Source organism: Lipotes vexillifer, unplaced genomic scaffold (genome assembly GCF_000442215.2).
Source record: "Lipotes vexillifer unplaced genomic scaffold, Lipotes_vexillifer_v1.1 scaffold971, whole genome shotgun sequence".
Classification (NCBI taxonomy): Eukaryota; Metazoa; Chordata; class Mammalia; order Artiodactyla; family Lipotidae; genus Lipotes; species Lipotes vexillifer.
Window position 1 is genome coordinate 496,504 of NW_006793884.1, and position 19,119 is coordinate 515,622.

The window sequence follows — 19,119 nt, forward strand, 5'->3', positions numbered from 1 at the left end:
AATTAGTGTTTTTTCCTATTTTCATATATATATATATATATATATATATATATATATATATATATCCAGGAGTGTAATTGCTGCATCATATGGTAGTTCTATATTTAGTTTTTTGAGGAACCTCCATATTGTTTATTTGGGTCCTCTCACTTTTCTTCCTGAGGAGCCTGACTAAAAGTTTATCAATTTTGTTTATCTTTTAAAAAAACAAGCTCTTATTTTCATTGACCTTTTCTATTTTTTTCCCTCAATTTTTAAAATTTCCTCTCTGATCTTTATTATTTTCTTCTTTCTGATGACTTTGGGCTTTTTTGTTCTTTTTCTAATTCTTTTGGTTGGTAGGTCAGGTTACTTGTTTCAGGTGTTTCATGAAGTAGCCTATATCACTACACATTTCCCTCTTAGAACTGCTTTTGCTGCATTCGATAGATTTTGGAAAGATGTTTTACTATTTTCATTTGTCTCAAGGTATTTTCTGATTTCCTCTTTGATTTCTTCATTGACCCATTGGTGTTTTAGTAGCATATTGTTTAGTCTCCACGTGTTTTTGTTCTTCCCATTTTTCTTTCTGCAGTTGATTTCTAGTTTCATACTATGGTGGTTGGAAAAAATGCTTGATATAATTTCTATTCTCTTAATTTTGTTAGCACTTGTTTTGTGGCCTAGCATGTGATCTATCCTGGAGAAAGTTCTGTGTGCACTTGAAAAGAATGTGTATTCTGCTGTTTTTGGATGGAATGTTCTGTAGATGTCTATTAAGTCTAACTGGTCTATTGTGTCATTTAAGACCACTGTTGCTTTGTTGATTTTCTGTCTGTATTATCTGTTCATTGATGTAAGTGGGGTGTTATTTTCTGTTTTTTTTTTTTTTTCTTTTATAGTAGCCATCCTAAGGGATGCTGTAGTTTAGAAAAACTGAAGGCAGAAGTAAAGGTAATTACAAAATATCCAAGTTGTTATGCCAAACTTACGTGAAAATGAGATCAAAATTCCATGCCCTTTCTGCTAGAGTATTTTGTCGTGTTAATTTAATGTTGGGCCAAGACAACAACAACAAAAAATCACTTTTTTGAATTATTTTCTTAGCAGTCAGACTTATGCTTGGAGTAGAAAACACAATACTTATAGTTTCTTGGAGTTAAGAAAGCAGGTTTCTTTTGTTTCCAGTCACGCACTTCATTTCCCTGGGAGAATTCTAAAGTCAAATTTCATCTAAAATCTTATTAAATTACCAGTTGGTTTCGAAAAATAAGTTCTTAAGCAATTTGACTTAGAGCATGTTCTCTCAACAGAGTGCTGGCCCCTGACCAGGGGTGGTCACTTACTCCAGTTCCTGGTGCCCATGAGCTAAAATGTGTGCTCCAGCTTCTCTGGAGTCTGGGTTTTCATTGTGCCATGTGTCACAAAAATTGGATATTTTATTCTCTAGCAACTCTAGCCATTAAATGAAATTCTGAAAGTATTTTTTTTTTCTTTTTCTTACATAAGCCCTTCCTTTGCTATTGTTAGTTTTGTCACTCTTTTAGCATTAGTCTTTTCTGGGCTTTCTTCCTACCATCGCAGGAACCAAAGAAAGAGTTTCTGCAGAGCTGAATTTTTCCATGCAGTGGAATGATCCACATGCATTCCCTCTTCCCTTCTAACACTAGATGTAAAATACACAATTATTTTTCTTATTATTTGTCAAAAATGAATCCAACTCAAGAACATCAGATAACATGTTTGTGGAGAAAATGATTAGAATTCAAATGATAGCTTGAATGGTGTAAAAACATTCAAATTTATGGCCATGTTACATTTAGTGAGCTATATAAATGTGTATCTAGTAGGAATTTGGAAGTAAAGACAATTCAGTGATTCTTTTTTCAATTATAGAGGCCTTCCTATTTCCTTTTTACACTATATAATAAAACCCATTTAGCATAGTTTCTGTTAAAGTGTCTAAAAATATACTGGCTGTTCACTGTCTTTTGAACCATTAACTCATCTCTCTTAAATGGGCTTCACATTATAAAGAGGGAGGTATTAATGGCATCAGCTGCTGAAAATAGTCAGAAGTTTCCACCTTTTAATATACTATAAACCATCCGGAACTTTCTATAGTAGCCATGAAAGAAATCAGCCTCAGTCTCTGGAACTGGCCTTTTTTCCCCCCGCATCCAATAAGTACCCATTAACTTAAGGAAGAATGGTTAAAGGGTGTAAATATTTTCCTTCATCTATACAGCAGAATGAGAGGAGCAAAAAACTCAACAACAAAACGTACTTACCAGAAACCTATGGAAACAGGATTCTTAACAGAAACTATAGCTTTCACATTATAGTCAGGTACAAGAAAAGGATGCCTGTTTTCACCATAGTTACTATCTATAATACATACAATTATTCAAGGTGTTATAAAGCACGAAAATGGGATTTTAAATGGTAATGTTAGACATAAAACTGGCATTACTATGATTGTATACATATAGAAAATTCACTGTCAAAGTATTTGCAAAGAGAATTCCATAAGGTGAGTGGATATGAGATCACTATAAAATAACCAATAGCTCTTTATGTTCCAGAAAATCAATTAGAAATATAATAGTAGTAACAAAATTATAAAATACATATAAGGATAAGCATATCAAGAAATGTGCATGATCTTTATTAAAAATGCCTGTATAATATGACTACAGGGTATGAAATATCTGAATACATGGGAAGAGAGAAAGTTTATGGAGTTAAAGCTAACTCAGAACTTTATATGTAATATCAAGAAAACTAACCAAGAAGATTTTGCAGAAGAAAAACTGTACAGTGATGCTTGCTCTATCAGATATGAAAATGTATCATGAAACTAATAGTAATAGAAGTAATAGAATAGAATAGAGTAGAAGTAATAGAATAGAAATGGACAAGTATACAACTGGACCAAAATAGGTAATCCACAAATAGATGCCGTCATATATGGCAATTTGGAATATGAAAATGATGGCATTACAAATTACTAAGGAAGAATGCTTAGTCAATAAAGGGTATTAAGACAGTTGACCATGGATGGGAGATAAAGATCTAATTTCATGGTTTATTTTAGATAAATTTCAGTTAGATGTAAATGTAAAACTAAAGAAGAAAAATAGAACTATGAAATCATCATGAATAAAATATAGGATATCCACAACTTGAAATCCATAAGAAAAAATACAGTTTTTTCATTTCCAGTCATCCCTAATCAATCTGATGCTTTTGATAGTATCAAAATATAAACAGCTTTGAAATAAAATATGCCATAAAAGAATTAAAATACAAGGAACAAGATGGGAGAAAATATTTACAACATATAAAACAGAGGTAAAATATTGTAAATATATAAATTAATAAATGTATATTGGTTAATTATATGTAAAAGATATATACATTAATAAACATGTTGACAATACAAAATAGGGTAGATATATATAAAAGCAAAAAAACAGACAAGGTAATAAATATGCCCCAAATAATGTTAAACCTAACTAATTACTAAGGAAATGCAAGGAAAAGAAAAGGTATTAAGTCTCAAATAAACATTTGCAAAAATGCAAAGTAAATGAAGTTTTGTGTAAATGCACCCACATTATGGAGAGCTATGCAGGAGCTTTAAAGAGTGACGTAGTTCCAGACATACAGACATGAAAAGACCTCAAGGGCAAGTCATTTAATCAATAACAGGTTAGACTCAATATATTCTGGGTGAAATTTTTTTCCATTATATTAAACTGGAAGTGTGAACCCAAAAATACCAGAACTCAGAGGATGGATTTTAACTCCAGACGACTGCAGAAGACATGACCGTGTAGTCCATTGCTACTAGTCCATTGCTAAAATGAGTGAATATATGACAGACAGTTAAGCAGTGAATAGGACTTCTAGGAAGAGGCTGTACCGTGAATCTAAACTCCTTATAATTGCTTGTCCAATCTTCCCTGTCAATCCTGCTATTGCATCTATAATCAATTCCCAACCTCTACCCTCTCCCAGGTTGTAATCTTTCATGCCTTTTTGCCTTGTACCAGTCGGTTTCCTTCTACTTAATATATTCCTTCATTCACCCCACAGTCTCTCTCTTCCTATTTGCTTGGCTAATTCCTTCTACCCTTAGCTAGGGCACCACCTTCTTCATAAATCCTTTCCTGACTTCTGTTTGCTCTCTCTGAGCTTTCTTAGTTCCTCATGCTTCTTTTCCTATGGAAGTCACTCTACTACTTCAGATCCAGAATCAAAATGGATTAAAGAGATTGATGCTTTTATAAACTCAGTAAAATATTGATAATAGAAATGGACTAAACTCCCCAAGCAGCATGTGCATGTGTTTCAGTGAACAAATATGGAAAGTGAAAGACCAATGAAAGAAACTGAACAATTCTGTAAAACTGATGATAATTATGTAAATAATGTTATGTCAAAATTAGTGTAGAAGCAATGTTATTCACCACCTAACTGCCCACCTTCCTACTTGTAGATCAAGTAACCCCACATAAAGTCACACTTCCTTGATATACACACATAGGTGTGAAGATTTTTTTTCCTCTTTTGGAATCCTGGCAGACTGCTAATGTCTCTTCCTCTTGTTAAATTTACAGATGTCAGAAAGAAAAAAAGAAAGAAAGTAAGTAAATGCGTAAGGTAAAACTTATAGATTTGCAGTGTCAGCACAATAATTTTAAAAATACTGTTGTTCTCTCATGGACATTAGACTGCAAAATTGAGGACGAAAATGTGCAACAAGTTTAAAATAAGTAACAAGCAGAGTCAGTAAATTTTTTTCTTCCGTATCAAGACTTGAAAAGAAGTGAACTCTGTTGCTGAATTTTAAACAAAAAAGAAAAAAAAGCAATATGGATTTGATCATCAGTGAAGAAAAAATATTCATCATATATAATGATATATGTAATCTATTTAATATCATTATTATAACATTATATAACACTCTAACCAAGCAAAGGGATTTCAGAGCCCAAGTGAATAGAGTCCATGACTAGACAAGGCAAACAAGAAAACTAGATAAGAGAAAGAAAAAATCTGAATATTATTGGAATGACTTATTTATTCCAGGCATTATCAGTCACCTTCAGTTACCTTATTTGATTTAATCTAGGTTGAAGTTTAGGTTATTGAGACTCAGATGCAATCTATGTGGACTGGGACCGTTGTCATCTGATACCTAAATTCGGTGAAGTCGAATAATGACTCCCTCCTCCCTCATGCTCTTTTTAGAAGAAATAGAATAAAACTCAGATCCCCAGTTGCCAGGAAATAGCCATCAACTGCTGAAGCATAACAGTGTTGTCTAGATTTAGAAGATTAATTGCTGTGCACAAATCATATTTTGGGCCTGTCATGTTATACCTCAAAGCACTGTGTTTGCTTAATATGTTGGAGGTTTCAGGATACCCTTTAGATACCTCAATTAATACATCACTAACCTAGAAACCTTTCAATCCAGATGGATAGGAAATTAACATGTTACTGAATGAATTACATCCATGGTTTAGAAAAGAAAAAAAAAAAAGCAAAAAGCAGTAACAATTCCAAAACAGTGATTTGAAAGAGTTATATATTGATCTCTGCTGTTAAAGTGGATTTCAGTGCACAAAATACTAACTCAACAAAAATCAATAACTCCTTTCACTTCCCATTGTGCTTTTAAAAACATCATTCAGTTTTTTCAAAAAGGGGATGTTTAATTCAGGACATGTTCCTAATAGTTGCTGCCTTAGTTAAGAATACACAATAAAAGTTGGCAGAATAAAGAGCAGGAGATTCTGACTGACTGTGATGGTTGTGCATTCTGAGATCCATTCATTAGACTCATTCTGATAGGTAAGGATAAAGTGAACACTACTGAAAGCTAACTTTTTCATCAACTCCCAAGGTCCAAGCTATGTGATGATAGTATCAACCCTTCATATGAAATAAATTTGTCGATTTTAGCTTCAGTTTTGAGGGGGAAGCTAAAAATGTCTTTAAGACAAAAAACGATTTTCTTTATTACTTGGCCATTAAAAGACCAGAGAATTCAATAGCCCCTGACTCACTAGAAGCTTCACTTACATTATGAAACAGCTTAAGACCCTACCAGGTTCTGGTCTCATCTGTCGAAAAAACATGTCCATCGTCTAACTCATGGGTTACTGTAGAATAAAATTAAATAAGGCTTTATTTCTCTTAATTCCTGCTTCTTAACCAAAGGCATTATGCAAATATGGCTTGTTAATTGAGAAGTTCTCTAATGTCACTCATAATTATGTGTATGCATTATCAGAAATAGTACTTTTACGGTATATCTGAACTGTTATTTAGTACTAAATATAAAATATAATCGAGAATATTTATTTTCAGTATTCATTCAAGAAATACAATACGCTTTTCTTTAAATTGTCACAAATATAAAAGCACCTGGTCCTTTTGTTTTTTTTTCTGCCAACTCTGATACCTTTCCTTAAAGAATTTGAAAGCACAGTCTAATCACTCCTAAAGGAAATGTGTTTTATTTTTACCTACTCTACAATTTAAAAATTCTTTCAATTTTTCTCCTGCAAGGAAAGTTTAATGAGGCATATTTGCTTGTTTCCATGGTATTTCAAAGGAGGATTCATAGCTGAAGGCAAGAAGATGTATACAAAATAATAAAAAATAAAAAGGGAATAAAAAGGAATAAGTAAGAGCCCTTGCAATAAGAGAAAAACTCTCCGTCTCAGATAAATTCCATAGGGTAGTAGTTACTCATTTGTTATCTGTAAAACAATGCGAATCATTTTGAATGTTATTTAAAGACAGGTTTTCCTGAAAAAAAAAGTGCTAACAAAAGTTTCATCATATAACACAATCTGTCACTACAAAATGCAGAAATACCCCATCTTAGTCATGGATCAAAATTCAGTTCTGTATAAAACTATTGTATGTATAAAAAACAAGGATAAAGTCCACTTGCGTTGTCTTTGATCTGATAAGTAGTATGCTGAGCCGTATTTTTGTGTTACAGAAATTGTCAGTGTCCTGTTCTGTTAGCTTCAAATTCCAACACTCGCAAATCCAATCACTTGAGGTTGATTTTCCTAGGAGCAATCAGCAAAGGAGCCAATTGTGCTGTTCAGGGTCTCTCTCCAAAATTGTGCTGTTCAGGGTCTCCAAAATATATAGATTGGTGGGTTTTTTAAAAATTTTGTGTTATAAGTAGTTTTGATGAGATCTGAAGTTAATAAACATACAAAGCAATTAATTCAAAGATTTCTGTAACTCATTCAGGGATATTACAATATCACATTTATAACTTGTGATGATAATTAAATACTATTCCATTAATATCTTTCATCTCTCTCTTACATATTTCAAATGGAGTGGGTGAGAGGTCACATGTAAGTGGGAGAGCGGGTCTTAAGCTCACAAGTGTCTGATAACATACCTCCTATTTTAGCATCTCTGAAAAAGGAATACCAGGCATGAGAAATGTGATGTTGTTGAAGGCAGTTCAGTACACTGGTAATAGATAAAATATCAACAACAACAACAACAAAAAGAGTATAAATCACTAGAAAATGTCAATTTTATGAGGCAGTGTGTTCTACTAGAAAGTACCACGAATTGAAGTTAGAGGGAGTTGGTCTCTAATACTAAGTTTGCCATTAAGTAGAAATACAGAGTCTTGAGCCTCAGTTTCCTCATTGGTGGTAGATTGGATAGGTGGATTGGATGATGTCAAAAATACAATTCAGGCTAAGATAAATTATGCAGGCTAATGTAAATTATTGGGGAGGGTGGTGGTTGGTAGGTATTATCTCTCTGGTCATTGAGTAGCTGTAAGCTCAAATTTAGAAAAGAAAAAGAGCCACAGAAAGAGGAGGTTAAACAAAGAGGGCACTATCCTACATTGATCTTTCCCTTGTGTGCAATCAGAAGACCACAAAGTCAGAAACTGAGGTGCTGAGGGCTGGCGGCCAACCACTAAGACCTTCTGGCTTGTGAAGATCCGTGTGGCAGCTGCAACCTAAATCAGGGCATCAAAGGAGCCAGCTTCACTCAAGGTAATGGGGCCAGTGGGGGTGTTAGAGCAAACCAGACAGACTGTGGTTAGAGTGGCAAAACCAGGTTTCATTCAGGAAGTACTGTAGTAGGGGAAAAGAGACTTCACTATAGAACTGGGCTCAACTTCAAATACAAGAACAAGTGGGGATTTATAGCAAAGAAGCAGAGCGAGGGGATCAGTGAATGGGAAATTACTAAGAGGAGAAGCCAAGGGTAGGGGAATTCTTGCTGAACTGACCTAATAGGTTTCTTGCTGAAGGCTCATCAGGGTGATCAGACATCACCTGGGGTACCTTTGATCCCATAACTATCAACTGAAAAAAAAAAAAAAGCACAACGTGAGAGTTGTGAGTTAAGTTTTATTGGGGACAAAATGAGGACTATAACCAGGGAGAAAGCATTACAGACAGCTCGGAAAAACTGCTCCAAAGAGGCAGGTAGGGAAGGTCAGTATATACGTGATTTTGGTGAAGGGGGAAGTACATACAATCAAGCACATATTTTTTGCAGAGGTTTCTGCTAGTCTCATGAAGGTTACTGCTAGTCATGAGGAGCAGACGTCACCATGAAGGATTTTAGTGCTTTTCCAGATATGAGCAGATGCAAGAATTGGGCTAATAAAATCTTCTCCTGAAAATATCTAAGTATCAGAAGACTTGTTCTGCCAGTTTTTCCCAGAGCACAGAAAGCCTTATTCCTGATCTACCCCCTGAACTGTTTTCAGGGGGTGTTTGTCAGCAGCTGCAATGGCTCATAATTTAATCCTTGTAGAGGTAGATGGCAAGTGCCCATGTGTAGGTGACATAACAAAGGTGATCAGATATCAAGGGTGGGGGATTCTCCCTAAAGTACCTTAATGTAATTCTTGCTGTAACTGAGCTATTCTGGCCTAGCAGGTTGCAGGCCAAGGTCGAGACCTCCTGAAGAAACGGCCCAGTGGAGCCTATTTAAAGCTTGGTCGAGGAGAGAGTACTTTTCAGGGACAAGCAGTGCATACAGAGAACACTCAGAGCACAAGAATTACTCAGGTCAGACACACCAATGAGGGTACTTCCAATTTTGGACTGAAATTGTTTTAAAAATTAAAAAAAAAATTTAAGCAAACATGTGGGTCTATTAAGAGTTACACACAGCAAACCTAGCCTGTGTTTTTCTGTTTTTCCTTTTTTCCTAGCGAAAAACCCCAAACTGTTGGTGGTCTTTCCAGCTCTGTTGATCATACACATTTAAACAAATGTCCTCATTAAAAATTCATATTCCAGAAGCTCTCTGCAGAGAAGACCAGTGCCCATTTGAATATTTCATATAATTTAAAATAAAAAGGCTAAGATTTCCTTGGTTAGTTGAAATGTTCTGAGGAGAAAAAGAAAGAGGAAAAACTTATTCAACTAACGTGTTAAATATTCTCCAATACCTAGAGCTAGCAACTTCTCGGCATGGGTTGAGCTGAATTTCAAAACCATTGTCATTCCTGAGACAACCTGTAGTTTTAAATGACTAGGCTGTCAGCTTTTTAGCTCTCTACATTTCCCTTTTCTGCTTTAGTGAATAGTAACAATTACATTGCAAAAGCATGTTATTTCCAACTGTTTTTTTGACAGAATCTTTGTGTTACAAATATTGCAAACTTGAGTTAGTTTGCATGAGTCATTTTTTATGTAAATCATAAGGGTGAAGAATTTTTTTAAGGCTGCCATAAATTTGGTCTTTTAAATAATATTGACATCTTTTCACATTAAAAAATACTTGATAAACGGAATAGGTCGGAAGGGTTTGTATAGATTTGGAAATAATTTTTAACACACAATTGTTAGGTTCATAGGGCAAGACATTTTAATGGTTAGAATTCACGGGTTGGGGGAAGTACCATTTGGAAAAAGGAACCAGGGGTATTATATATTCCTTTTTTCAAAGAACTTGTTGCAATGTCCCCATTCTTAAAAGGGAAAGATTGATTTATCTTAGATGTAACCAACTGAAAATAAGGAAAAACCAGTAGGATCAAAGCCTATGTTTTGATTTTTTAAAATACTCTTAAATATCTGAAACAGACTTTTCTTAGCACAGCGGCATTGCTTAGAAATGATCACCTTTTTTTTTGTAGTATATGTATAATTTATTTATAGTAATTTATAAATCATATAAGTATATTTATATATTATATGTATATTATGCTATATATAATATATATATAATATAAAATATATATAATGAGGAGATTGGATTGGATGTGTCATAGCTCTTTTCCATCTTTAACATTTCGTGGTTCTATTAAATGCTCACTGTGCACTAAGTATGTGGAAGGCATTTATCTTTGTAAAGAGGAAGAAGTAGATACAAGTGTTTCAGCCCTTGATCAAGAGGTCCTTAATGTTCCCCCAGTTTGACTAAACTTGAGACAGACTTCTTCTTGTCTATAGGCCCCTGACCTCCTTTTTCTTAGAGCATTTCCTTTAGAAAACTTATAATTGTAAATTCCTTCTCTGTCCTTTTGAGATGTAAATCTTCTCCCAGCCTCTTTCACTTTTATAACCCAGAAATGCCCTTCTCAAGGACATGGGAACCATCTTTTGGAAATGTCATCATCAAAAGAGACCACACCCCTATTTCCCTAGTCTCTTTGGGAGGGTAGGAGCCTAACATTGGTAAGTGACAACTAGCAAACACAAATGGCCTAATCACATACAGCAACTTCCCTGCACCAGTCTCTAGTACGCGCTTTACGCTTTCACCAGTGCTTAAAAATCCTCCTGCCTTTTGTTTCTGCGGACGTGCATTCAAACTCCATCCGTTATTGCCATAGTCTTGAATAAGCTCTTCCTGTTTAATTCTGTCCACTGCAGTTTCTCTTTGGCACCCACAAGGAGTACAAAATCTACAGGAGTAAGTCATGCCTATGGTTAATTTAATACAAAACAGGAGTCTTAGGAATTAGTATAGAAAAAGTGTCACCCAGGCCTTCAAAAAAGAGAGATTTTGCTTTGTAATTACGGATACAAGCACATACAGTGAACATATAACCAGTATAATTAACTTGAATTTTAATGCATCACAATCATTTATTTTTATTTCATTGTAGATACCTGCTTCATTTCCAAAATAATTTGAAGTGACTGTAATGTATTATAATTATATTAGTGCATATACATTGAATTATGAATGTTTAATAATTACCTAAACTAAATATGTGTCGACAGCATCTGCCTGCAATGCTTATTGTGAACGCTTTTATCTCTAAATTATGATTTTAACGTCACAATTCAGTGTTTTCAAAATATCAACCCTCAGATCATCCTGAATTGTTCTTTTATTTTTTGTACCCTATATATAATTGGCTGCCAAATCTTATCGTTTCTTAATCCTTTCCTCTATTTAACCATTGCCACCACTGAGAGTCAAAACCATTTGTAATTATGTATTTTACTGTGAACATTAACGTAATACACTATCCAACAACATGTATTAATATGCCTTTCTTATTTCAGGAAACCGTTACCCAGGTAGATGAAGAGGCGCAAATAACTTTGTTTCAGAAATCTCCCGCAAATCCATTTATCCAAATAATAGAGGACTTTGAGGAGCCCTCAGGCCAATACATTTTTTCAGCTAAGATCATCAAAGACTACTTTAGCCCTCACTGGGCTTTGTCTGTCAATCCCACACTAATTATATCATAAACTGTATTCAGGCCCTATCAGCAACTCCCCAACTACTGATAAATACCCCTTTTTCAGATGACCTCCTCAACCCAAACCTCATTAACAGCCTCCCTTTTCCTTCCCTCCTCTAAGAAGTGACTAAGAATCCTGTCAAGGAAGTGGTCTCATATCAGAGTCAGCAATAAACTTAGCTTTGCTTTATCACCAGGGTTTCCATGGTGTTTTGGGGGAATCTGCAGTTTTTCCACTAAAGACCAGGCCTGTATTAATGCTTTCCTTCCTAGATTCCTGTTGTAGCCACTGAGCTAGTCTGATCTCCACCCTTTCATCTCTCTAGGATATTCTGTTCACTACAGCTAGACACCTTCTGTAAGGATTTGGAAGGACTTCACCTACCAAATAAAATCCAATTGCTACTATTTGACTTAAAACATGTCTCGGGCTCCCTATCCAGAATATTGTCTGTCATTCCCCAATAGTCGAAACTTAATTTAACCGGAAGGGTCTATTCAGTTTTCTCTGTCTCTGTCCTCCTCCTTCTCCTCCTCCTCATTTCTAACTTTTCTGCACTATTTTCTCTCAACCCCTATTTGTATAGATACCACTCAAATTTCAAACCTAATTCAATTTATATTTCAACTAATAAATCATCTCTTATTTTCTCTGTTTGCCTTTTTTATGGTCTGGATTCTCTACCCTTTTTTTGGAAAGTCTCTACAAATCATTCTTGTCACACAGTTGGCCCTTAATTTTCTCTAAGTGTCTTGTACATTTGAGTTCTATCTGCCTAGATTGATTGGCTCCTTGTAGGCATGAATTAGGCTCTAATCACATCCTCCATCCTTAGGTGCTTTCCAAAAGTCACCCTGTTGACATAACAATAGACAACTTTATCACTCTCAACACTCAGGAAATTCCAAGGGTTTTAGGAGCTCTGTGCCAGAAACTGGGACAGAGACCAAGTATGTATGTCTTATTGTAAATTATAACATCACACATATGAAAACATCTTTGAAACCATCAATATAATGAAGTTAATTAACATATTCATCACTCTCAAAGTTTCTTCATGCCCCTTTGTAATCCTTTTCCTCCACTTCTCCCAGTCCTCATCCAACCATTGATCTGCTTTTTGTAACTAGAGGTAGGTTTGCATTTTCTAAAATTGTATATAATGAAATAAAGCATGTACTTCTGGGGAGAAGGGGTTCTCTCACTCAGCATTATTTTGAGTGTTATCCATGTTGTTTCATGTGCATACTAATAATTAATATCTACAGCTAAGTAGACATTTAAGACATTTATCGCTATACCAGTTTGTTTCACCGTCGACTTGTTGATGGACACTTGTATTATTTCCAGTGTTAGCCTATTTTAAATAAAGCTGCTACGCACATTCTTGTGAAAGTCATTTTTATGGAATACGCTTTCATTTCTCTTGGGTAAATAGCTAGGAGAAGAATGATCTAATCATATGGTAGGTGTATGTTTAACATTTTAAGGTACTGCCAGACTATTTTCCAAAGTATTCTATCATTTTGCTTCCTACCAGTAATGTATAAGAGTCCTAGTTCCTCCAAATCCTCACTAACATTTAGTATAATCACAGTTTTAATTTTAGCCTTTCTAATAGGTGTGCAGTGTTATCTCATTGTGGTTTTAATTTGCATTTCCTCAAAGACCTACAAGTTGAACATCTTATGTAGTGCAGTGTCTATACAAGACTTTTTTACATTTCTTAATTGAATTGTTGGTGGTCTTATTATTGAGGTTTGAGAGATTTCTATATATTCTTGTTACAGGATCTTTATCACTTATGATTTGCAAGTATTTTCTCCCAGTCTATAATTTATCTTTCTTTAAGAATGACATTCAGAACACAGATATTCTAATTTTGATAAAGTCCAATTTATCCTTTTTAGTTGTTGTTGAAAATATTATCCTTTCACCACTGAACTGTATTTGCACCTTTTCAAAATGACTGTATATGTGTGGGTGTGTTTCTAGAGGCTCTACTCCTTTGCACTGATCTGTTTATTACTGTTTACCAATCCCATACTCTCTTGATTACTGTAGCTTCATAATAAGGCCTGAAGTCAGGTAATATATTTCTTCCAACATTGTTACTGTTTCACATTTGTATTGGCTATTCTAGGGTATTTTCATTACCATGTGAATTTTATTATTTATTTGTTGAATATTCTACAAAATTTTACTGAGATTATGAGTATCATTGTATTGAAACTTTAGATCAATTTAGAGAAAATCGATATATTAACATATTAAAATTTCTGATCTGTGAATACAGTCGTTCTTTCTCTATTTACTGAAGTCATGTTTATTATTTTTCAGCATGGTTTTTAGATTTTAGTGCACAGGGCTTATGTGTCCTCATGAAATTTATTCCAAAGAGTGTCATATTTTTTAACACTCTTTTAAGTAGTATTTTTTATTTTGATTTCCAAATGTTTGTTGCTAGTATGTAGAAATGCAATTAATTTTACATATTTACCTTGTATCTTGCAATCGTGATAAACACATTTATTTGTTTTTGTGACTTTGTGTGATTCTGCAGAACTTTTCTACATAGATGACCATATCATCTACAAAGAGAGTTTCAATTTTTCTTTTTTAAACTGGATATTTTTAATTTATTTTCTAGTTTGCACTGAATAGAACTAGAAGTGGTGAGAGTGACTTGTCCTTATTGTTAGTGTAAATACATTGTCTTTTACCATAAAGTATCTTGTTAAGTGTATATATATTTTTAGACACTCTATATTAGTTTGAGGATATTTGCCACTATTCCTAGTTTGCTGAGAGTTCTTATCAACAATAGACATTGGATTTTATCAAAATCTTTTTCTGACTTCTTGAGAAAATGGGTTTTGTTTCATAATCTGCTAATACGGTGAATACATTGATAGATTTTTGAGTGTTATATCAAACTTGTATTTTACATTACCATTTTTATATATTGTTGGATTAGGTATGTTATGATTTTGTTTACAATTTTTGCATCTAGGTTTATGAACAATATTGGCCTGTAATTTCTTTTCTTGTCATGTATTTATGTGGTTTTGGTATCAGAGTAATGCTTGCTTCATTAAATGAGTGGTCATGTAGAACTGGTATTATTTTTTTCCTAAAAATTCAGTAGAACTCACAAGTGAAATTATCTGAGTCTGCAAATTTTTTTCTTTTTGGAATGGTTTTAAACTACAAATTTACCCCTTTAATACACATGGGGCTACTGTGGATGTTTGTTTCTTCTTGATTGAGCTTTTATAGTTTAAGGCTTTCAAGGAATTTTTTTTATTTCATCTATATTATCAAACTTATTACATGGAATTTTTATAATATTTCATCATTATCTTTTCTGTATTATAGATTTTGCTGTGATGTCACCACTCGCACTCCTGATACTGATAATTTGTCTATTCTCTCTGCATTTCCCACATAGAAGTTGATTATTTTTATTGAATTCATCAGAGCAGAGAACCAGCTTTTGGTTTCATTCATTTTCTCTATTATTTTTCTTTTTTCTATTTAATTGACTTTTTAAAAATTTATTTATTTTTGGCTGTGTTGGCTCTTCGTTGCTGTGTGCAGGCTTTCTCTAGTTGCGGTGAGCTGGGGCTAGTCTTCCTTGCAGTGTGCAGGCTTCTCATTGCAGTGGCTTCTCCTGTTGTGGAGAATGGGCTCTAGGCATGCAGGCTTCAGTAGTTGCGGCATGTGGGCTTCAGTAGTTGTGGCTCACGGGCTCTAGAGCGCAGGCTCAGTTAGTTGTGGTACATTGGCTTAGTTGCTCCGGGGCATGTGGGATCTTCCCAGACCAGGGCTCGAACCCATGTCCCCTGCATTCTCAGGTGGATTCTTAACCACTGTGCCACCAGGGAAGCCCTATTTAATTGATTTCTGCCCTGGTATTTACTATTTACTTCTTCTCCTTACTTGAGATGTAATTTACCTTTACTTTTGGTTCTAATTTGCCTTCAGGTAGATGCTGAGGCTATTGCTTTGAAACTTTTTGGGTTTTTTTATGAAATATGTTTTGTTTCAATTTTTGTTACCTTCAAAATATTTTCTAATTTCTCTTTTGATTTTTTTAACTTAATTATTTAGAAGGAACTTATTTAGCTTCCAAACATTTCAAATTTTCAAGTTTTCTTTCTGTTATTTATTTCTAATTTAATTTCATTGTGGTCAGATGACATATTTTATATGATTTGTTCACTTTTATGTTTACAGAGACTTGTCTTATGGTCCAGACTATTTTGGTTTTAGTAAGTGTTCCACATGCATTTGAAAAAGTACATTGACTCTTGTATTCATGGAGTCTGTTATTTTCAGATGGAATATGCTGAAAACATCAACTAGGTCAACTTAGTTGTGTATTGTTCAAGCCTTCCATATTCTTACTTATGGCCTCTATACTTATTTTAGTGATAATTGAGAATAGGTTATTGAAATTCCTCAGTATAATTGGGGATTTGGCCATTTCTTCTTGCAGTTCTATCAGTTTTCCCTTCATGAGTTGTGAAGCTCTGTGATCAGGTTCATGGTCATTCAGGATTGTTGTGTCCTCTGGATGAATTAACTCCTTTCTCATTTTGAAATGCCCATGTTTATCCCTAGTAATATTATTTACTCTGAAGTCTACTTTCTCTGATATTAGTAGAGCCATTCCTGCTTTTCTTTCATTAGTGATTTCCTGGTGTATATTTTTCTTACTCTTTTATGTTTAACCTATTTTTGTCTTTATATAAAGACATCTTGCTCTTTTAGGCAAAATGATCATCTGTGCCTTTTAATTGGGATATCCAGACAATATCATACATTATGATTATTGACAAAGTTAGATTTAAATTTGTCTGTTTAAAAATTTCCCCCAATTTCCTCTCTTTTTTCTGGCTTTCTTTTAATCAAGTATTTCTCATAATTGCATTTTATTTCATTTGTTGCCCCCTTAGGTATAACTATTTGTTGTGTTGGTTTAGCAGTTACTTTTGGATTTGTATTATATGTCATTTACTTATCACATTCTACATTCAAGTGACATTATAATCACTTCACGTGTAAGAATCCCATGGCAATATACTTCTATTTTTGTCTTCCCATTTCTTGAACTGGTGTTGTCATACATTTACTTATACATCAGACAGTTATTATTTTTACCTTAAACAGTCCATTCTCTTTTTTTTTTTTTTTAAATAGACTTTGCTTTTTAGAGCAGTTTTAAGTGCATAGAAATAATGATCAAGGTTCCCATATATCCTTTACCTCTGCACACGTACAGCTCGCCACATGATCAACATCCTGCACCAGAGCGGTAGGGTTGTTACAATCAATGAACCTATATTGATACATCATTATTACCCATAGTCCATAGTGTACCTTGGGGTTGTCCTGTGGATTTTCTACATTCTGTGATATTTTATATTCTACGGGTTTTGACAAATGTATGATGACATGTATCCACCATTGTAGTATCATACAGAACAGTTCTACTGTCCTAAAAATCTTCTTTGTTCTGCCTATTCATCCTTCCTTCCTCATTTCCCCTAAAAAAATAAAAAATAAAAAATCACTGATCCTTTTTATTGTCTCCATAGTTTTGCCTTTTTTAAAATGTCATAAAATTGGAATCATACGGCACATGGTCTTTTCAGATTGGCTTCTTCCACTTAGTAATACGCATTTAAGCTTCCTCCATGTTTTTTCATGGTTTGATAGCTCACTTATTTTTAGCCCTGAATAATATTTCATTGTCTAGATATACCACAGTTTATATATCCGTTCACTTACTGAAGAACATCTTGATTGTTTCCAAATTTTGGCAATAATAAAGGAAGCCTCTATAAATATCCATCTATAAATATCCAGTCTTTGTGTGGACATAAATTTTCAACTCATTTGGGTATATACCAAGGGGAGTGATTGCCGGATCCCATGATAAGAATATGTTTAGTTTTGTAAAAACCTGTCAAATTGTCTTCCAAGGTGGCGGTACCATTTTGTATTTCCACCAGCAATGAATGAGAGTCCCTTGCCAGAATTTGGTGCTGTCAGTGTTTTAGAATTTATCATTCTCATAGGTGTGTAGTAGTATCTCATTGTTGCATTTCCCTGATGACATATGATGTGGAACATCTTTTCACATGGATATTTGTCATCTGTATATCTTCTTTGGTGAGATATCTGTTCAGATCTTTTACCCCAATTTTTTTTTTTTCAGTCTGTGGCTTGTCTTCCCCTTCTCTTGATTCATTCCCCTTTAAAGAGATTAAATAGTTATAAGTGTAGTCTTTAATATTTACTATGTAATTGCCAATTCTGGTGCTCTTTATTCCTGTGTGTAGGTCTATATTTTCACCTTGTATCATTTTCCTTCCATCTTTGACCTTTCAGTGTACCTCTGCTAGCACTGAACTCATTCAGTATTCCTATGTGTAGAAAGTACTTATCTTGCCTTTAATTCTGAAAAATATATCAATTGGGTATAGAAATCTAAGCTGACAGTATTTTTGTTTGTTTGTTTTAATCATTTCAGCACTTTGAATTTTTTTCTCCACTGTCAATTGGCGTGCATTGCTTCTGATGAGAAGTCTGCTGCTATTCTGATATTTAGTTTTTGGAACATCTGTGTGATGATTGTTTTTGTTAAATTTGGAAATTTGGGGCATTATTTCTTAAAATATTTTTCCTTTACAGACTCCAGTTAAGCTGCTTGAAGTTGTCTCACAAATCATGATGTTCTGTTTACTTTTTAGCCATTTCCCCTGCTCTGTATTTGATTTTGTATGGTTTTTATTGCTATATCGTCAAGTTTACTAACATTATCTACTGCACTGTATAATATACTGTTAATATGTTACCCCCTCCTTTGTATTTTTCATCTCAGACATTGTGGTTTTCATCTCTAGAAGTCCAATTTTGGTCTTTTCTCCCCCTTATCCTTCATGCCTCTATTTAACATCCTCAGTCATTCTCCTAGTTTTTTGACTGTATTAAATACAGTTATAATAACTATTTTGATGTCTTTGTCTACTTAATCTGTCATTGGTACCATTTCTGATTTGGTTTTTACAGATTGTCATTTCTGTTAAGTATGAAAGATATTTCTGCTCCTTTGCACCTCTAGTAGTTTTGTACTGGTTTTAACTCATTATGTCCTTATATTTTTGCATTCCTATAAATATTCTTGAGAATTTTTAGGGAGATTTGGCAAAGCTGTTAGGAAATTGATCTTTTTAGGTCTTGCTTTTCCAAGTGTGGAACAGAGCAGTACTTATCTAGGGTTAACTTTGTCCCACTACTGAAGTATAGCTTTTCTGCATGCTCTCTGTGTTACCCTCTGAATTACTCTGGCTTTGTAGGAAAAGGAATTATTCTCAGCCAGGTTTGAACCCTA